Raw genomic sequence first — 22,884 nt, forward strand, 5'->3', positions numbered from 1 at the left:
GTTAATAGATATAGTATTTTTAGAGTAGACAAATTATAAAAAAGGAGGGGGTGTATTACTGATGATAGCAAATGAGTTGTGTCCATGTAGGTTGTGAAAGTAGGAGATAAAAATGAGTGATTTTGAAAGTGTCTGGTATGAATAAGTGTTACTAGAGAGAGGTATTTAGTTGGGATTCTGTTACAGACCTGGAATAATGAATGATATTAGAAAGAAATGTATATGAAAATTAGTTTAGCTAGTGGAAAAAGTGTTATAATGGGGATTTCAATTTACATTTCTTCTCTAAAAATACTATATCTTCTCTTTGGGAAAAAGGAAAGAATTTCTTGAGTTCTTAAGGGATCACTATCTCACGCAGTTGCTGATGCCAAGAACTTGTGTGCAAAATATACTGGATTTAGTGACAAAATCAGTTAATATAATTGTCAACAACAACATATCAACATCACCACCAGTTGGTGACACTGATCATGTAGTCTTGATCTGGGAGGTGCAAAAGCATGCAGAGGCATCCAGAGTAAAAGGATACATGTAGAACATATAGGGCAGGAGATTATGGAAAACTCAGAAAACAGCTTGAGTGAGTTCTATGGGGAGGGGGGGGATTAATATGGCATGAATCATAGTTAAGAAGTATTTGATGGCAATAACAGACTATGTTCTTAATGCAAAAAGCATAACACCTAACAAAATAAATAGATGAATAGGGAAATTGAGCAGGAATTGCAGAAGAAAAGATTATTGAGAAAATATAAACTTGGAAGGTGTGAACAATTACATGAAATCTATGAAGTATACACAAGAAGAGTGATGTGTAACATGAAAGGTGAAATTAAATTATGAGAGGTGACCAGCGAAACAGGCTAAGAAAAATCCCAGTGAGTTTTTCTGTTATACAGCTAGCAAGAGAAAGAATGATTATGGGAAGATAACTGCTGGATAGAGATAGTTCAAGAGTGACCAAGGAAGAAGTTATTGTGGAGTTGTTCAGTGGTCATTTTGCTGTTTTTCATACTGATGGTAAGGAAACATGAAGTTGAAATCAGTACTTCAACCTAGTTTCTTAAAGATGAATGAGGTAGAGGTCTATGATTGGCAAGTCATATTGATGTGAATAAGGCTATTGGACTGGATAACCAGGTGTTATGAAAGAATGTGCTAAGGAACTGACATTTCCATTAACTCAGTTGTTAAATGAGAGTAGTGTCCCCCACAATCCATAAGAGTAGAAAGAGGGCAAGATTGTTCCATTGTATAAAGGTGGAAGCAAAAGGGATGTTTCAAATTACGGACCAGTTTGCATTTCTGGAATGGTTGTTAAAGTCTTGGGGAGATTGGTTAGGAATAGAATACCAGATTTGGTGGAAAAGGAAAGGATTATATAGAGAGGTCAACATGGGTTTGTTAAAGGGAGGTATTATTTTACAAATATACTTACATTTTATAATAAGGTGACTACAGTTCTGGATAAGAGTGATTCATATACAGTGATACTTCTGGATTTTACAAAGGCATTTGGCAGGCTTAATCAGTACCAAATGGTGGTGTATAGAAGTGCCATGCCTCTCAGGAGGAGAGTTACCAATGGAATCCTACAAGGTTTGATAATTATAAAAACTTGGGAAAAGAAGGAAGGAATTGTTTGAGAGACATAAAGAATATATACAGCACGGGGAGGATTTCAAGAAATCAGTCTGCATTCCAATCCCAAAACGCAGCTACACATACGTGAAGAGCATAGAACTTCAGTCTAATCTTGCACACATCTAAGATTACACTGAAGATAATAAAAAATCAAATACATGCAAAAATAAAGAACCAAATTATTGAAACAAGGAATGGTTTAGTGGAAGGAAAAGGCATAATAAATGCCATCTGGAGCCAATCTTGTATAACTGAAAGAACATCTGAATTAGGCAGATTAGCGCATCTGTGCTTTATAGACTTCCAGAAGGCATTTGACAGAGTCAAACATAATAAATTATTTGAAATCCTTAAAGAGTATGATATTGACAGGAAAGACCTGAAAATAATCTCACAACTGTACTGGAGACAGAAAGCTGGCTTGCAAGGGGATGAGAAGACCACAGAGATTCAAAGAGGAGTAAGGCAGATGCACATGAATGTAATGGTTTAGATTAGGGGTGCTTAAGGGTCAAACCTGTATAACTGAGAGGTGACTTCCACGTAAATTTCAAAGGAATGCAGAGAACTGGACCAAACTTCTAACCTAATGTCCAATCCTTACCTTTTCATGGTGCATCCTGTTAGGTATCTAACTGGATACTGAAACAATGATGGGCAGGCAATTTAGGCTTTAGCCGACTAAAGTGTATTCTTCTTGGCTTAAACCAAAATATAAAACAATGGTACAACATGACAGAATTCTGTGCTGGCTGAGGGCATCGCACAGTTGAACTAGGACGAACAGCAAAAAGTCAGCTACTGAAACACATCCCAACTCAACATCACCAGAGTTCAAGATTGGTACTATCAACATAAGAAGAGCCTGAATGACAAAGGAATGGAGCTGGCTGAGGAATTGGATACATACCAGAACGATATAATTGGGATGACCGAAACAAAAAAGAGAAAAACTGGCGAGATCTTTCTAAGCAATAAATACAAAATGTTATATTCAGACAATGACAATCAAGGAAAAGAAGGGGGGAGAGAGAGAGAGAGAGAGAGCTATAGTATTAAACACTAAACACAAGGTTAGTCTTCTTGAATGGAAGGCAATATCAAGTAGAGTGATGTGGGCAAATATCAGAATGGGAAACTGGACAGTGAGACTTATTTGTGCCTATGGTCCCATAGAAGCTTCTACTAAGGTAGAAATGTAGGGATTTTTTGAGGCTTTAGAGAAAGCAACTGACACAATGAAAATAAAAAAAGAAAAGTTAGTCCTTGCTGGGGGATCTAAATAGCAGAGCAGGAAATGATTGTCAGATATACAGAAGTATTTTTGGAAAATTTGGAGAAAAGATCAAAGCTAATAATTATGGCAAATACCTGTTGAATTTCTGCTCAGTACATGGACAGGTTATTACTAACACAAAGTTCCAACATCAAAATGTGCCTCAATTCACATGGAGAGAAGAGGCAAGGAATAAGAAAAGTCTCATTGACAATGTTATTGTTGATATGGATGTTTTTTCACTGTTGCAGGACACTAGAGTGTACAGAGGATTTGAAATTGAAAGTGATCACCATTTAGTCTTGAGCAGGATAAAATTGAATTTCATACTGAAAAGAACATGTAAGAAAGTTTTCAAGTGAATAAAGGTTGAGCAGCTCTCGAGTATGAACTGTAGACTAAAATACACAAACATTATTCAAGAAAAAATGTGAGAGAGTTTGAGAACATGAACCAAACCTTAGAGATTCAATGTCAAGCCCTGAAGAAAACATGGATTCAGCCAGAGAGTTATCTGGTTGAGGTTGTCTTTAAGTATAAAAAAATCAGAACTCCATGGTGGACACAGGAAGTTAGAGTCAGTGAAGGAAAAGAAGAAAGCATATCAAACGTTTCGGGCAAATAAGTCAGCCTGTGCTCTTAGAGAATACAGAGACAAATGTAAGAAAGCTAAACATTGTGTAAAACTAGCTAAACAAAAGTCTTTGGTAAGAACATAGAAAATAAATCGTTGTCGTCCGGTAGCATCCTCTAGCAAGAGGGTTGCAGCAGATGAGCAGCTCCTCTCCATTTCTCTCTGTCTGTCGCTTCCATCATTCTTAAACCAGTCCATTCCACAATACCATTAAACCACTCTCTAGTTGGTCTTCCACGTCTTCTCTTCCCCTCAACTTTCCCTTGTAATATAGTCCTGCAAATCTAGTCTTTCTTTGCATAATATTCTTTAAGTGTTCTTTCCATCCCAACTCGTCTTAAAACTTCTTGATTTGATATTCTTTCTGTATAGCTAATCTTTTCCATCTTTCTATAATACCACATTTCCAATGCATTAATTCTTTCCATATCTCTCTTTCTTAGTGTCCATGACTCACTTCCATAACTTGCAATACTCCAAACTGATGCTTTAACTATTCCAATTCTAACACCTATTTTAGTGTTCTTGTTTATTAAAATTCTCTTCATTTCCATAAATGCCGATTTAGCTTTGCCTATTCTATTTCTAATGTCCAACTCTGAAGTTCCTTTCTCTGAGATCCAGCTACCTAAATATTGAAATCTTTCCACTTCTTCTAAAATCTTTCCTCCACATCTTTTTACATTATCTCCTATTTTTCTACCCATTATCATTATCTTGGTCTTTTTTGTGTTAATTCTTAGTCCATACTCTTTACAAGAATTTTCAATTCTTTGAATAATTTGTTGTAACCCATTTTCACTTTCTGCCATCACCACTACATCATCCGCAAAGTTATTAATGATTCTTCCGTTTATTTTTATTCCTTCTTCTACATCCTCAAGTGCCTCTCTAAACATTTGTTCACTATAAAAGTTAAACAATAATGGTGATGACTTGCATCCTTGTCTGACTCCTCTCTCCACCGGGAATTCTCCTGTTTCCTCTCCATTTACACATACTGACGCTATTTGTGACCAATATAATCTCTTTAAAATTTCCAAGTCATAAGAGTCAATATCAGTATTTTCTAGAATGTGAAAAAGCCTTTCATGTTTCACTGTATCAAATACTTTTCAAAATCTAGAAATCCCAAAAACAACTTTCCACCATGGTTTAGTGTTTTCTCCCCAATAATTCTTAGACAAGTTATAGCCTCACTAGTTCCTCTGTTTGTTCTAAATCCAAACTGTTCCTCATTCATTTCTTTTTCTATTTTATTCCTAATTCTCTCTAAAATTATTTGCACCAGAATTTTTGCTGTGCGAGTTATAAGAATTATCGTTCTAAAATTGTTACAGTCTAAAACTCCCGTCTTTTTTGGAATGGGGATGAAAATTGATCTTCTAAACTCCTCTGGTAATTCTTGTCCTTCATAAATTCCGTTAATAATTTGCCATAACACTTCCATACCTTTTTCACCTGTATTCCTTATAAGTTCTATCTGTATACCATCTATTCCAGGGGATTTTCCTTCTTTCATCTTTTGAATTGCTAGATTCAATTCCTCTCTCATAATGCACAGTCTCTGCCCACTATGTTCTTTCCTTTGATTTTCTCCTCTTTCCCTGTCTTCGTAAAGTTTACTTACATATTCTTCCCATCTCTGTAATATCTTCTCTTTTTCTATCAGAATTTCACCTCTTTCATTCTTGATTGCTCCAGTCCTTAGCATCTTTCTCCTTCCTGTCATCATATTAATGTTTTTATAAACACCTTTTATGTCATTTCTTTCTGCCTTTGCTGTTGTATCTTTATTTCATCTAACCACTCTTCCTTTTTCCTTCTTATCTCTCTTTGTATCTCCCTACTCAAGTCTTTATACTGCTTTATTTTCTCCTCTGTTTTACTATTAACTAACGTTCTTCTTTGTGTTATTTTCCTCAAAATATTTTCCGTCGTTCATGGTTTCTTTCTTTTCTCTCTTTCCTCCTCTTTTAGCTAAATTTAATTCTGTAGCAGTAATTATGCTTTCCTTCAGAATCTTCCATATTTCACTTGAATCATCATTTTCTTGTATATTTCTCTCGTTCATATCTTCCTCTACTTTCTTTGAGAATTCTTGAAAATAAATATCAAGCCTAAATTCTTTAAAAATGAACATGTAAGGTATAATTTGAAAGGTATTAGAGGTAAATGAAATATAATAACAAAACTAAGGTAGAAATATTACTTAATATATATTGAACATTACACTATTTAAATCCAAAAAATTCTTCATCAGACTCAGTTTTGAAAGAATCAATTGCATTAAAAATTTCATTTTAATTTTTGTCTTCCATTGTCACCGGACATCACTGGATTCCCTTGTACTTTAATGAAACCATTTCTAACACAGTTTTCACTTACAGCTGCCCAACTTTCTACAATCCACGTAACTATATCTTTATATCACTTTCTTTTCATCTGCCCTGTTTTGTTATATTCATGGATGCCATTCATCATCCAGTCTTCCCACTTAGCCTGCAAATTGTCTTTCAATGGTTTATTTACTGTAAGATGAAGGGGTCGATGTTTTTTTTTTGTTAAATCAGCTGGAATGATGGCCAATTTGGAATACTTACAATTGTTTTAACTTCTGCTGTCATGTGTGCCCTACACGAATTCAACAGTAACAAAGATTTTGGGTTGAAAAATGCCATTTTTCTCTTTTGCCACACATTCTCCAAACAAAATTTCATAACCTCAGAATTTATCAGTAACAATAATATCTTTGGAATCATAACCTTCTGGAACAGTCTTTCTTTTGAAAATCACCATTGGTGGCAGTTTGGAACCATTTGCAGTTGCACAACGAAGCACAGTAAAGTTAGACTTTTTGTGACCTGTTGTAGCAACTGAAACATCTTTTGCTCCTTTCAGATTCACAGTCCTAGAACTAGGCATGTCAAAACTTATGGGAACCTCGTCCATATTCCCAAAGTGACAAGCATCAACCCCACACGTTTTCTCTCCGAAAGAAACGAAATTTAGCTACTTTCACTTCCCAGTTGCACAGCAAATTTTGTCCAACTCTAGTGGAGGAGCGCACTTAAATTGTTTCTCTTCATAAATCCAAAAACCCAAGATGGGTAGGCCTTGAAATCCTTTATATTATCGTTTTGCACAATTCTTTTCAATTCCTGCAACACACAGACAGTAGATATTCTCATTCCTTTAGCTCTTTCACTAACAACCCAATCATAGTTTTTTTTCCTATGGTTGGCCACAAGTACCTTCTAAACCTCATAGCACGTTTCCTCGTATGTAAACATTTCAGGACTGTTTCAGCCTTTCGCCATTCATGAACACTACTTTCTTCAACACTGAACAATCTACCAGCTTCACGATTCCCTTTTTCCTTTGCTACTTCTACCACTTCAAGCTTGAACTACGCTGTGTATGATTTTCTCCGAGAAGTACTTCTGTCTTCCATGTTGACCACAGCTACTAGCAACGTGCGTGTGTTTTTAAAGAATTCCTCTGGTCTCTGTCTGTACTTCCTAACTCTACTGCTAGTTGGCGCATGCGCATTATCTATACAGCAAAAGGAGTGATGAAAATGTTGGGTTGCGCATTATCTATTGAAAAATTTCTAAATAAAACAAGCAGTGATGCTAACACAGCATTAAAAAACACTCAGCAGACATGCAATCAGGAATATATATCTATACTTGAAGTAGAAAAAGTCTGAAATGTGGAAAGGCCACAGGAGTAGATGATATTTGACCAGAAATTCTCAAGTATGGAGGTATAAAAAGTCTTACTGAGGTTTCTGGTAAGATTTGTGCAAATATACTTGAGAAACTGCGTGAAGAACAAGCTGGATTCAGGCCAAATAGAGGCTGTCAGGATCAGATTTTCACTACGCGACAAATTAGTTGAGAAAACATGGGAATATAAAGATCTGTGTTTAAGTTTTGTAGGATCTGGAAAAGGAATATGACAAAGTGCCAAGAGAAAACCTATTCAAAGCATTACAGTTATATGGTGTCAGTGGCTCATTATATCAAGCACTACATAGTCTATTTAAGTTGTAAGTCAGCAGTTAGAATTGAAGGAAGTACAGATAGATGGTTTAATGTTAAACCTGGTGTCAGACAAGAATGGACATTATCTCCTCTGTTATTCATTATCTATATGGATCACATTATGAAGGAAAGTGGTATTAAACCTGATATCAAAATTGGAGATGTTAATGTCAGCTCTTCGCTTTGTGCAGATGATGTTATACTTCTAAATAAATCTGGTACAAGTCTGCAAGATTCCTAGACTAAATTGAATAACCATTGTAATAGATATGGTATGAAGGTCAGCAATAACAAGACAAAGAATAGGCAGAAGTATTCAAAACATCAACTGCATTTTGAATGCTAAACCTATAGAAGAAGTAAAACATTTCAGCTACTTAGGCACGATTTTTAATGAAGATGGTAAATTTAATATGGGAATAGACAACAGATTCATAAAAAATCGTGCCTAAGTAGCTGAAATGTTTTACTTCTTCTATAGGTTTTGCATTCAAAATGCAGTTGATGTTTTGAATACTTTGCCATAACACTTCCATACCTTTTTCACCTGAATATGTTTAATGTTGAATGTTTTTGCACTTGGTTATACTATTAAATATGACTTCGCATTCAACCAACACTGCATGGTAGTAGGTCAATTGAATAAATTTATATGGAATAAGTAAAAAATTAGTCAAAACACTAAATTAGCTATATAGAAGACAGTGTTCAAGCCAATTTTAATTTATGGATCTGAGAGCTGGGTTAGAAAGAAAACACTTGACTAAAGAGGAGAGAGCACAGATATGGGATTCCCGAGAAAGATTAGGCTCACGATTTTTAATGAAGATGGTAAATTTAATATGGGAATAGACAACAGATTCAACCAACACTGCATGGTAGTAGGTCAATTGAATAAATTTATATGGAATAAGTAAAAAATTAGTCAAAACACTAAATTAGCTGTATAGAAGACAGTGTTCAAGCCAATTTTAATTTATGGATCTGAGAGCTGGGTTAGAAAGAAAACACTTGACTAAAGAGGAGAGAGCACAGATATGGGATTCCCGAGAAAGATTAGGCTCATGAACAGATGGTATCAATGGCAGTATCATATTAAAAGCGAGAATAATAGGAAAGAACTTAACATTATGATGAGTCTTTGGACATGGAGGCATGAATAATAATTATTATTATAAGTATTCAACATGTCAGCAGAGCTAATCTCAGGTGGTATGGCCACTTAAACAGAATGGGAGAGGAATGATTAGTTAAACAAGTGTTCTTTGCCAGGATGGCAGGAAAAAGACCCAGAGGGAGACTAAAATGTAGATGGATTGATACAGTAAAAAATGCCTTAGAAGAAAGAAATATAAGATCTGATAATGTTGGACTTTTAACAGATTGATTTGGTGGAAAATTGTTGATAGTAAGTTAGTAATGATGTAAGTTCTTCGTGTAGTACTATCATATCTTGTACGTCCCTTGGGGATGATGATGATGGAAAAACTATCTTGATGCTTCCAGTATCAAATATCAGTCACTGAGGCATCTTCAGGGAATACGACTAACACTGGTATCACAAAGGCAACACGTGGGTATGAATTTAAAGTTCTGTCTAGGTGGTGCATCCTCAGTGGGAATTTGTAGGAAGCTAGATTGTAAATTGTGACTTCTAATGATTAATTATTATTATTATTATTCAGGCCTCCATGTCCTTTCTAAGAAACATGTCTATCAAGACTCATCGAGGGAGGATTCCCTCCTAGGAAACACAAAGTCCATCATACACTCCTTAAAGCATTGACCGTTCTCGCTCTCACCACTCTATCAGGCAATGCATTCCATGGTTCAACCACCCTCCATACAAAGAAACCACTCCTTACCCTCTTGCTCACAGTTTCCTTCCGTAACTTCCAGGGATGGCCCCCTTGTCATCCTCCTTCCCACTGTTCAATCAAGCGAAAGAACTCCCCAGTGTCAACCCTGTAACCACCTGTCAACAGTTTAAAAGTCTCAATCATATCACCTCTCCTTCTTCTATCCACCAAACTCTGCATTCCACACTCCCTCAGCCGATCCTCATAACTAACATTGTACAGTCCTGACACCATCTTTGTTATCCGCCTTTGTACCCTTTCCATAGTTAATTTATCTCCTTCAAATCCTGGAGACCAGATCTGAGAACAATAGTCTAAGTGTAGTTTGATCAGAGTCTTATACAACGGAATGATAACCATTTTATCTCTGTGGGTCAGTGTCCTCATTATTGCAGCAATCCTCTGTGTTTCCTTCACTACTTTTGCAGTATGTCCCCTAAATTTCAGGTTTCTATCAATCATCGACCCCAGATCTCTTGTCTCCCCTACTTCCTCCAGTTTAACTCCTCCCATGGAGTATGCAGTGTCCCAAACCTCAAGACCTTACATTTTGCTGCATTAAACTGATACATCCCATTCATTTGCCCATCTATCTAGCTTATTCAAATCCTCTTGCAGGGCTACCACATCTGCACTATTACTAATAACCCTTCCCAGCTTCGCATCATCCGCACACAACTGAATATCCCCTTGCAATCCACGGACAATGTCATTGATATAAAGGTTAAGCAATATAGGTCCCAGTACTGAGCCCTGTGGAACCCCACTTGTAACCTTCTGCCTCTTTGATATTGTTCCACCATACACAACTCTGACACCCATTGGACAGCCAATCCTGAATCCAGTTGACCAATCTGACATCCAGACCCATGCACTACAATTTGAATATCAGCTTATCATGTGGCACCCTGTCAAATGCCTTTGCTAAGTCTAGGAAAATGGCAGTATATGCCTTTCCCTCATCTAATGCTCTTGTAACTTTATTATAAAAGGCTAGCATATTGCTAAAACAAGAGTGCCCCTTCACAAATCCATGTTGACTCTCACAGATAATATTACCCTCATCTGCCCAATGCTGTATACGGTCCCCCACTACTTTCTCCAAGATCTTACTAACTACTGGTGACACACCAACTGGCCCATAATTAGACACTTCCAGGCTGCTACCACCCTTATGCAATGGCACTATCTTACCTTCCTTTCATTCCATGGGCACGTTTTCCGCAGCCAGATTTTCATTGAAAAGCCAGGTCAAAGGCACTGTCAGTTCCTTAGCACATTCTCTCAAAACTCGTGGTGAAATACCATCCAGTCCCACGGCTTTACTAACACCCAGAGTACTCAGTATGTGGAACATACTCTCCTCCTGCACCTCTAAACCTCGAACCTGCCCTATCCTTCTAGTACTCAAATTAACTCCTCCAGGACGAAATACTCCAATAAAGTGTTCATTGAACAATTCCACTATGTCCTCTGCATCAGTCACTCTATTCCCATTTTTATCCCATAATGTCATTCTTCCACAATCCTATTCCTACTGGCCACATAGCTAAAAAATTCCCTAGGATTTTCCTTGGATCTAAGAGCCAATCTTTTCTCATTTTCCAGTTTTGCCTTCCTTACCATACTAGTCATTCTCCTGGCTTGTGTCTTATATTCCTCATGCATCTTCTCTTCACCTCTCTCCTTATAGCCTCTTTTTTGCATGCAGTTTCTGTTTAATATTGTTTGTCATCCACTTTATTACAAATTATGTCCTCTTCTTCACTCGTGAAATACAGCTTACCATTGCTGCTAACAAATATTCCTTCACAATTTCCCAGGCACTAATGATATCCTAGCCTTCCAATTCCTCCCTCCACAAAACTTCCCCAAGTTGACGTCTAAGACTATTATAATCACCTGCTTTATAATTCCACATACGTTCCCGTCTCTTTGATACTCCTGCATGCCTATTCATTTTCCAAGTCAAAACCATATGGTCACTCTTTCTCTCCAACTGGTGGGAGAGATGCCATCTCAGTTATTATCAACTCTTCAGATGCTATAACCAAATCCAAAACTCTTGAACTTCTTCTTCCCTCTGTTATATGTTGCCTAAGTCATTTGTCCCTCAAGAATTCTAGAAATTCCATTCCCTTATTGCTAGATGCATCTTCTTTTCCCCAATTTATACTGCTGTAGTGAAAATCTCCAATAACAATTGTTCTTCTTGCACTTGCCATGCTCAACATCTCATGGTCCCCACCCTCTGTGCTCCTTGATCTGTAGCAACACACCCACTAAATATCCTATCTTGCCCACCTTCACCTCACACCACATGCTTTCAAAATCATTAGTGTCATATCCTTCCAAAGCCTCCACTCTTAGAGGATGTAGGTGGTTACTTATCATAAGTAGTACTCCACCACCACGCTTTCCCTTCCTATCCTGCCAAAAAATGCTGTACCCAGCAACTTCTATTCCTGTTATTATATCCTCTTCTGTCAACCACGTCTCGGTAATCCCAATAATCTTTGCCCAGGCTGATGCTATCAATGCCACCAATTCCTCTTCCTTATTCCGAATACTCCTGGCATTAGTATAAAGCATAAAAATGCTATTGTTTCTATACCTAGCATTAACCCCTCTAGACTCCACTAGGCTCAGCGTTACCTGATGTCATCCCCCCTTCTCCCAAGTACCCATTCCCCCAAGAGGCTACCCCTGCCACCATCTACACTGACTTGTTCAGAACAGCACTCCAGATGCCTACATCCTTCCTCATTCAAATGCAAGCGGTCTCTCGCATACAGTTCCTCTCTGCTCTCATATGCACTCCAAGCATCCACATATTCTAATCCTCTCTCTTCTGACACATTCTCACTATTATGCTATTCAATATCACCGCTCTTCTGCTCAGCTCGACATTATCATACCTGGGCAACACACACAATATCTTTCCTCTCTCTGTCTTCTTTCGTACAGCCTCAAGCAAGAATCTCATCTCGCTGCCCTATTTACACCACCACCACTCAAGTCATTTGTTCCCACCATCACAATCATCTCATCCACCCTTTCACCTCTTTTAATTGCCATAACCTCACAATTTCTCTCGTTCCTCATGGCAAACACTCCTCACACATTCTGTCTTGAACACCACGGGTCATTGAGACCCCATACATTACACCTCTTACCACCCTATTCCTCGATTGCTCACATGCATCCCTCACTCTCCTGTAACAGTTTCTCTCTGTGCTCCCCTACTTGCCTTCCTGACATCACTCTATCCCTAGTTCCTGTGCTCCCTTGCATTCCTCTCATTCCCTCTCTCTCCTGCTTTTTCCATTCTTTCCTCTTCTATCATTACTATATTTGACACTCATTCCCTCTCTTCCACTTATCCTATTCTCACCTCTTCTATCATTCATACAACTTTCTCATTCCCTCTCTTCTACTATTCCCATTCTCTCCTCTTCTATCACTCCCATAACTCTCTCTCTCATTCCCTCTCTTATACTGTTCCTGTTCTCTCTTCTGCCATTCACATAACTCTCTCTTTCACTCCTCTGATTTGCCTAATCTCATCTTTCACATTTCCCAGACATTCCACCTGCTCTTTCAGCTCATCTATCTCTCTCTGTAAGTCAGCCACTCTTGTTTGCCATTCATCCTCCCAATTGAGACTATCTCCTAAAACTTCAGAATCATTCAACCTTTCCATACTCCCCACTCTTATTATTTTATTTATTCTTCTCTCGCCCTCTATCATACCTGTCATCTCTCTCTCTCTACATGGAGAATGTTCCGTCTCTGACTCAACAAGGTCAGTTATGGTCATTTCTAAATCACAAAGTTCCTCCCATTGCCTGCATTTTGCGCATATATGTTTTCCCCCTTCTTTCTCCTGCCACATATACAATCGCCGGGATGCATACATTCCGCAAGTCCCGCATGCTACAAAATCATGTATGATGTCACGCAAAATGGAGTCCTTAAATTGGGTGGGGGACTTGGTGGTGATACGCCATTTGCAATTTTAGCTGCCACCATTATTTAAAATAGTGTCAAAAACTAAACACTAAATAAGTATCAGAGAGTATAACTATAAAAAAAAGTACAAACAATTTCAAACAGAACATTTAAGTACACTAGATATAAATAAATTAAATGAAATAACTAATGAAAACTTATCCTTCGTCTTGTTTTCCACTGTTATGCATTCGATTCCAACCCTGTCTTCTTGGTAACCAAAATATACAGTATCACGACAACTAACTTCAAAAAACAACCACTGACGGACACCTGTATTCCAGAAAACAACTTAGCACTACAAAAACGTAGAAAAACGGACTATTCACCGATTAAAATGTTTCCTAATTTAAGGGAAGTTTCTTAGAACCATGTATATGTTTAATGTTGAATGTTTTTGCACTTGGTTATACTATTAAATATGACTTCGCATTACTTCAACCTTGGTATGACTTCTGTGTCTGGCTCCCACTGAAGAGACCTCAGTAAAGGTTGAAACGCATCTGGGTAGTGACCCTTCCCATAATGCAAAGCATTATACGTGTCCTTAAGGATATGTGCTTTACATTATGGGATATAAGTAGATTAAAGTAAGGCAGAAGTCATATTTCCATATATCTGATGTTACTTCACACCAAACTTTGTTTGCTTATACTTAGATAAAGGATTAAATCAAGAAAATAATTTCTTGCATCTTTAATTTATAGTATAATCAAGTGGAAAACTTTCAGTATCCATCTCTAATCCATAGTATTTTAGTAATAAGGTGTCTGACACCTTTTGGCTTACTTATATTTGGAAATTGGTACAGGGAATATTCAGGAAAAAGCTCTCTATATTTTTACCTCATTGAAAGAGACCAAATTTCAAAAGAAATGTGAAAGCTTTACTGCGAGTTTAGGATGGTTTGACCGTTTTAAAAAATCGAACTCGACTGCATAATGTGACAATAACTGGGGAATCTGTTAGTGCTGATAAAGATTCTGCAGCAAAGTTTCATGAACAATTGCGAAGGATAATTCAGGAGGGTGATGATCGGCAAATATTCAGTGCCGACGAAATTGGTCTTTTCGAAGAGTATGACAAGCAAATCTTTTGCTTGTCATTTAGCAAAACTTTCCTAGCTAAAACTGAACTATCTCATCTAGGATATAAAGTGTCTAAAGATTGTCTTATGCTTTTATTAGGAGAAATTTCATAAGGGGAACTTTAAACTCAAGCCTATGTTAGTTTATCGTGTGCAAAATCCAAGATCTAACAATTTGAAGAAATCAGCACAAATGGAAAATAAATTGGATTTAATGAACTGGATAATGAAGATGAGAGAAACTTGCTCGATTCCCTTTCAGAACAGTTAAGCAAGAATGATCTCCTTCATCAAGAAGAACAGCATGCATTAGAAGAAGATAGAAGTACGAACAAGAAGAGAATGTTACGACTAAGAAGCTAACTGCAAAAGAACTTGAGCTAGTTTTCAATCACATTGAGTATGCTAAGGAAATTTTGTTTGTTGCTGATCCTGATATGGAACGAAGCTTTGAAGTCCACCGAAATCTTGATTAAAGCAGTCTAGCTTTAATCAAGATCAAAGCTAGACTGCTTTAAACCAGCTATCGCAAATTGCATGACAAGATGAAACAGTTGAGCACGATTCAACTATCTTTGCTTAATTTTTTTTTTTTTTAAAGTAGCTCAATCAAATGTTCAGACATTAAATAAAAACTTAAGCAATTGGTTTTTATTAACTTTGATTTTATCCTATAATATAGTTTATACTTTCCTGTACTCATTTATAGGATTGTATCTTTAATATGAATAAAGAATTCTCATATTTAGCTTTCATGTTATTCATTCTAAACCATTTTCTACTTCTATTTTGGGAGCCTCCTAAATTTATGTAATTTGTGTAGATCCTACCCATGAATGGTTGGGCTACAGGTGTTAGGTAATATGGAATCCTTCTCTAGGGACCAAACGTGGTACTTTTCTAGTCTTTGGTCTTCCTGTCTTACCACCTCTTGGAATCTAACACTTTCTCATAAAAATGGGTTGATCTGTCTAGTTCTGTGGCTGTATTTGCGGTGAAATTTCATATCACCCTAAGCATATTCAGATCTACCTCTATTTTCACATCGGTCTCTCTTACATCTGTCATCGCATTAGCTCCACCTGGATAATTCACCCTTATAAAGTGATCGCTTATTAGTTTGGATATTTTTCTGTTACTTTCATCTGAATTAAAGTTAAAATTTCATAATCATTTTTCCTGTTGCTTGTCATTTAGCAAAACTTTGGCTTCTTTAATTCTTCTCTCTTATAGTCCTAAATGGACCATTGGGTCACTCATGACTGGTAGGTGATATTCTTTGTTAGCCTCCTCCAATCTCCAATCATCTCGGTCTCTCATTCTTGATGTTAGTTGAGAAAGGCAGGAATTTGTCCTTTTTTTGATGTTATCAGTCCATTTTAATCGAGGTTGGCCCCTAACCCTTGATCCCTTCTTTAATTACTTTCTTTTTAATCAGATTTTGTCTCCCTTACATGTGGAGTCATCCTTACCTATATTCAGTTGACCTTGCTGGTGACATTTCTTTTTATATTTTCTTCGTGTTTTTTTTTTTTTTTTTCCCGCACTTCCTATGTAATTAAGCTTCTTATCCATTAACTCCTACCTAATTTATCCTCCTTGTTCTAAGTATAGGGTTTGGTACTCTTCCTTCAAACCTTCCTTGCAGTTGCCTATTTCATGGCACTGCTCCTGCAAGCTGCCTCATAGATTTGTTATAATCCTGTCTTAATTGAAACTTTTACATACTTAAGTGTCCCTCGGTAGCTGTATAAATTTATTATGTATTCTCATTCATGTGCCATCTCCTATGTAGGAGGTTGACTACCATGATGTAATTCATGGTTATCTAGGGCATAACGACATGTGGAGGGGATCCTATCTCTTCCACATATTTTAAGTATTCATGGCTGTAAATTCATGTGTGTTCATTGGGGTCTGTTTGCCTGTTCTGAGGAACAAAAAACCTGAGTTTCCAGGTGATAAAAACCCTCTATCTCTGTATGAGACTGGCTTACTCACCTCTAGTGGAAAGAGACCAGATAAAGGTTTTTCACGTCGTGGACGGGAATTGAACCCATCTCTTTCTGACCAGTCTTCATTTATACTGACTGAGCTACGGAAGCTCTATATTGTTATTATTATTACACGGACTTATCCATATTCTGAAAACACTTTGTGGGAGGCCCATACTAACCATTATTAACACAAAGCACTGATGACTGCATCTGTTTATTTCACTCATTTACCATTCTCCAAGCAAAAAATTTAGTCTTTGCACTCGTTAACCACATGCTTATCTCTCTCTCTCCTGCTCAGTCATATATTAGAAAATTTCGTGATTCTGTCATACCCCTTTCAGCTAAACTTTGTAACCCACAAAGCCTTGAGTTTGTTTTCATATAGTGTTCCATAAACCGGTCACCATTTTCATCACTTACCTCTCCACCATTTCCTTCTCTACATGTGTTCTTTATTCTTTTAATCAATATATTGTCTAATTGGTCTCTATTATCATAGCCCTGCCCTTCTTCTCTGGTATGATGAGCATAACTCCTCTGCTGTCGTTTTAGCAGTACCACTGTTGCTTCTATCCTCTTGCAGGCAAAATTTTGTGCATCTACTTCACTGGATACCCTCAGTCTGTCCTCAAGAATTGCATGCCCTTTGTTTGGAAAGAGTTGAGTTCAAATACTACCTAGGAATCAAGGAAAATTTCTTATGAACATGGGTTGTTTTTTGTGATCATCTTTTTGATTTTGTGCTTGATGCAAATTTCCTTCTAACCTACCTTCATCACTCATGTTGCAGCATAAAAAATCCTTAAAAATAGAAAATGTTAATTATTGAATCACTCACAAATAAAAAGTTACCTTTTTATAAATGTTCTACTAATTATGTGTCATCTACTACTATTTTTGTGGGCACTTTAATTTAGCCATCATTCTGCTGATCAGCATTTCTTTACTATCTTCCTTTTCAAATCTACCAAACCAACTTTTCATCATGCATCCCTCTCCTCATTGAATACAATCTCCAGATGTTTTAGAAGCACCATATCAACAGTTTCTTTTCTTCTTATCACTTGTCCACCTGAGGCATTGATATGCTGTAGATTCTACAACCTCTTCTGTGTTATATCTAAAGTAAAAATAAACCAGTCACCTTCTAGACAGCCCCCCCCCCCCCCTCCAACATTTTTTTTTTTTTTTTCCAAACCACTTGAGGACTAAACAGAGTTTTGGTCTTCACACCAGGTAATGAAAATCATCTGCTATTGTTGTTATAAAACATGATATTTCTACTAGCCTGCTCAGGTAGGAGTATCTGGTGAATTCTTGACCACTACAAACATTGAGATTAAATAGTTGCTTAATCTTAGTTTTCCCATTAAACTGAGTGATGCGACTACATTTTTCCCCCTTAATCTTACAATAGGCTTTCATTATATTGACTTACTGTTTTCTTTACAGCCTAGACACATTCCTATCTTTGCATCTGAAAAACATGATTTCATTTTCTTTTCATCTGTGTTAACCTGTAATCGGGCTCCGTGCAGTTCATATTCCACTTTTTTTTTTCTGGCTACCTTTCAGCCCAGCACTGTTCTGAATTTCACAACTTCTCTTTCACATAATTTTTCACACATTTTTTTTGTCTTATTTTTTGTACATGCCTTTGTTTAACTGTCTTGTATATACCACCTTCTGGTTACTTCTAAAATCATATTTATCACCTCATCAAGTATATTTTTAATATCACAGCAGTTCTTTTTATCTTCTTGCATACTGTTCCTTTTTACCATGTTTATACTGTCTACATGCACAGTTGATATCTTTTGCACTTCCTCCTTGAATTCCAAATTATACTGACAGTTGCTGCTGGTTTTCCCTTTCAGTCATTTCTGACTGTAGGCTACTTTCTAGGCATCGCCCACAAAGTATTCCGGATGATATTTTTACAGGGTAGTTCACCATTGTTTTCCAACTCCCCATTTTATCTGGGGGCTCAGGATCGGCATATGGCTGTGACATATTCATGAGTGTAATCCGTGTGTGTGTGTGTGTGTGTGTGTGTGTGTGTGTGTGTGTGTGTGTGTGTGTGTGTGTGTGTGTGTGTTCACTGGGCTGGTGTGCCTGTTCTAGGGGACGAAAAATATGAGTTTCCGGGTTAAGAAGAAGAAAAAAAACTATCTCCATATGAGATGGGGGGGGGGGGGGAACCTACCTCCATAGTCGAAAGAGACCAGGTAAAGGTTCCTCACATCGCTGGTGGGAATCGAACCCAGTTCTTTCCGGCCAAAGGGCTTCTTCTATACTGACTGAGCTACGGAGGCTTTATGCTGACAGTACTAAGCAATAAAGCAAAAATATCTATTTTGTTTTGATGCAAAGGGAAGTGCTGGGTTAATTTTGGTGCTTAAAATTTCTGGTATCACCTTTTTATTTTCTTCTTTCATTGTTAAGCCTAGTCAATTGTAGTTCCACTGTTTTCTAAACTCTCCTTGCTGTATGATTATTTTATTTTTTGATGCAATCACTTATTGGCTCTATTTTGCAGGTTTATTTGTAGTTCCTGCATATGTTTTTGTTACATATGTTAGTACTGATCTGACAATTCTAGTAGATACTTGTTTTTCTGTAGTTATAAGTTACAAGTGATTCAACCAGATATTTTACTATTTTTCATTGCTTGTTCTTATACCTTTTTTTTTGTGTGTGTGTTGCCATAGTTATTCAGTTCTGTTCTTAAATATTTTTATCTTATTAACTTAATTATTTTTTCTCCATTGATTTCTAATTTACATATATGGATTCTCTCACATGTCATGGTTTTAGTGTTTCTCTTTATGGATTATTTTCTGCAAGTATGATTGTATCATCATTATATTCAGTTATTCTTAATTTTCTGTTTTGTTTGTTATTTCATCCATCACTAAGTTATATGAGGGTGGAACTTAATGAGTTTACTTTGTCTAATTCCTTTGGTTATTTCTGGCCTGTATTTATTAGTGTGTGTGTGTGTGTGTGTGTGTGTGTGTGTTAATTCGTCTTTTAACATATTCTAAATATTTTAATATATATTTTTAACATTTTATTCAATAAAATATTCATTGAATATTTTAACATATTCAATGAAATGTAAAGAGGCTTATTGTATAAGTCTAATGATTTCTGTATCTTTAATTTTTGCATTATTGTGAAGTACTTTTCATTTAATCACTGGAAACCATCACTGTTCTTATTTTATTTAAAGCTTTAATTTTTCATCAAGTGAAGTTTAACATATAGCAATGGCAAAAGCACTTTTTCATGCTTCAGAAGAGATGCTACCTCTTTACCCCAACTATCGCATTGTCATTAGTAATATATGTTGATTTGCCACATGCATTAAAAGTGCTCTCATTTTGAGGTGATAAATGCATCACCTCAAATTAATAAAGCCATATTCTTGTAGGGCTCTTTCACATGAAGAGCATTGTGCCATTGGAATGGAAAGGTTTATTTCCTGTATTTAGAAGTATGGTTTGCAAACTAAGTTTTGATGTGTCTATAAACAAGCATCATTTCTCTTGTATGGTTCTGTTAACAACATCATTGCAAAACAGTTACCTATGCGTGTGGCTATGCGCTTCGCAACCATATGCCTGGGGAAGGAGTGTCCTAGGTTCAATTCCCATCGGTGACGTGAGGAGCTGAAGGATCTTCCTCAGCCATAGCCAAGTTAGCCAGTCTTGGGCGTGGACAGCAGGGTTTTTCCTCAGTTTATTCTGGGGTTTTTCATCCCGCAAAGCAGACAAACTGGCCTTGAGAACTTAACACTACAGGCCATAGGATATACCGGGGCATAGGGCTGACCACCTTATCCTGTAAACGGATTGAGGTCCGATGATCAATGTACCCTCGACACTGCAAGGTAAAAGATGGTATAAAGAAGATGAGATGAGGGTCAAAATTTTTCTGATACTTCCAAAATGAGTTGAGCTTTGTGCAGTGTAGACAAAATTTTTGGCTTTTTGTTTTTTAGAGTTTTTTCACAAGAGTACTTACCATTGCTTTTGGGTTATCAAATAAGGTGCTTGCTCTTATTTGGTAATTGATGGTTCAAAATCTGGATCAGGTTTTCAAGAATGCACCTCTATACCCCAAGGTCCATCAATAGTCTTCTTTATCCACAGACCATTCTCAGCTGATTTAGCAACTGGCAGTGCACTGTCACGAGGTACTGGTCTTGTAGCAGATCACTTACTTTTTTTCTATGCTGTGTGAAATATTGTAAACTAAATCGTTCATGCATTTAGTACCATTGGTTGGCTAAGGATTATATAATTTGTTGCCCTTGGGCTTAGCATGTTTTTTAAGGTACTTCAGTAAACAGGATGTTCTGACACAGGGCTATAAAAATCATTTTTCATCTAAAAATTCACCCTCCTTATCAATGCCACAGTGAGATTCATACTCATGGCCTGTTGGATAGTGGAGATGTTATCCGTTTGGCTGACATGCAAACCTTTAAACTATTCTCTTAACCATTGTGATGTATGGAAAAGGGGAAACAGGTCTGGTCGTTATATCTGATATTACATTCAGCACAAACATTCACACCTCTGATTAATAAGAAGTATACACTGTTCATACACTTATAAGACATTGCATAACTGCAACTTCAGCAATAAGAAATAACAAATTCAGGTAACCAAAATACACTCCACAAAGTCACTTGAAATGTATAATACCAGTAAAGAAAAAGCAGGTGCTGACTCATCAGTGCAAAATGAGATGTGGAATGGTGGCTATACATCTGCCATGCACCTGCATTTTCTGAAAGATATTAGCCTTAAATATACTTAAACAACCTTAAACTGGCCCAGTATAAAATCAGAGGCTAATTTCATTGTCGTATAACACAAACTTTGCTTTTTCAGTTTATATCTTTTACAGCTAAATTTATAAAACAGAATTATTTTATTGCACAATACTTTACAAGTTCTATATGAATACTCAAGTTCTGGCTGTCAAAAGCCTTCAAGAGAATATATTAGAGTATATTGCGAACTTCACATCCGATAGAGGAAACTACTCAAAATGGCCTTTCATCACCTGCAGCCAGCCAAGGAGAAACAGGGTTCCCAGAAGAAGAGGAAGCCGAGGGAGGGAACTGAAAATGCAGTAAAAATAATATGACTGAAAATAGGTATTTTCACCATCCTTTATTCTGATGGTGTTGCATGGCACCTGAAGCTAACTAGCAAGTCCTATCCATAGCTTTGCTGATGGTGGCAATCTCCACTCATCCAACTCCTTCAACAAATCACGTAGTTCCCAGACATCCCTTACATCAAGATCATCTGCAACCAGTACCTTAAACACTGGTTGGCTAACATATCATCTTTCAGTGGGACAAAGACAACCTAGTCACCTTTAGTGCTGCCAAAATGCAGTCCTGCCTGTTTTTTCATCCTGTTTGAACAGGATGAATTCTCTCCCCCTTTATTGAATCTCCAACCTTTCTTGGCAGAAACGCATCACATCAGTAGCTTCCTCAGCTTCTAAAACTCAAGACATTATTTCTGCTCGTGAAGGTATTTTATACCAACCCAATTACTAACCCTATATAAATCCCAAATTTGCCCATCTTTACAATACTGTATACACATTTGAGGTAGTGCACCTAAAACCTTCTTAAAGATTCTTGTTGCTGTACAGAGGATAGCAATTTGGCTTATAAATAACCCTTCCCTCACAGGTTCACTTTAACCTCTATCTCACAGACACAATGTGTCGGCTCTGTGTCTCTTTTACAATTACTTCCATGGTCACGCACCAGTGAATTGGTAAATATCATTCTTCCACTTGCTGTTAGGACAGTACAGCTGCATATTCATCGAACCTGCTTCTCCTCTTCCTCAGATATGTGGAATGACTTATGCATTCGTCGTACGTGTTGATTAATTTTATAGATGAGAACACAGACTGATAAGAAAATTACTATTTATTAAATTATTACTGATGTTTTGCCGGTATTCTATCCACCATCTTCAGAGCACAAAAAACAGTTTGTTACAGTATGCAAAACAACAACAATCCAGTATAACAATGGGACTAGTTTGAGCAATTGTAACATGGAGTAAATCTTAATTAGGCGGTATCTACATTGGAAAAAAATTGTGGGATAAATTCACAATGATGCAATCTTGTTGCGATTTCAGTTATTGCATAACACTATGTTGTTGGAGAATTTCAAATTTTCTCTGGTGCCAGTTTTTAACTTTGACGAATTCTTTTTTAAATGTTGCATCCGAGATTCTGACCAGGATGGTGAGTTTTGATATCTCCTCACTA

The 22,884-nt window shown here is 37.0% G+C and overlaps 1 protein-coding gene across 1 annotated transcript in view; it reads left to right on the top strand.

Annotated features, from left to right (window-relative positions):
• The window catches only part of LOC150108584 (transcription factor BTF3 homolog 4-like), a 126,180-nt gene that overhangs the window by 5,523 nt on the left and 97,773 nt on the right, over window positions 1–22,884 (top strand). The window lies entirely within an intron of this gene.

Source organism: Typopeltis vanoorti, chromosome 3 (genome assembly GCF_054136105.1).
Source record: "Typopeltis vanoorti isolate ZY-2024b chromosome 3, IOZ_Tvanoo_1.0, whole genome shotgun sequence".
In the NCBI taxonomy this organism is placed as follows: domain Eukaryota; kingdom Metazoa; phylum Arthropoda; class Arachnida; order Uropygi; family Thelyphonidae; genus Typopeltis; species Typopeltis vanoorti.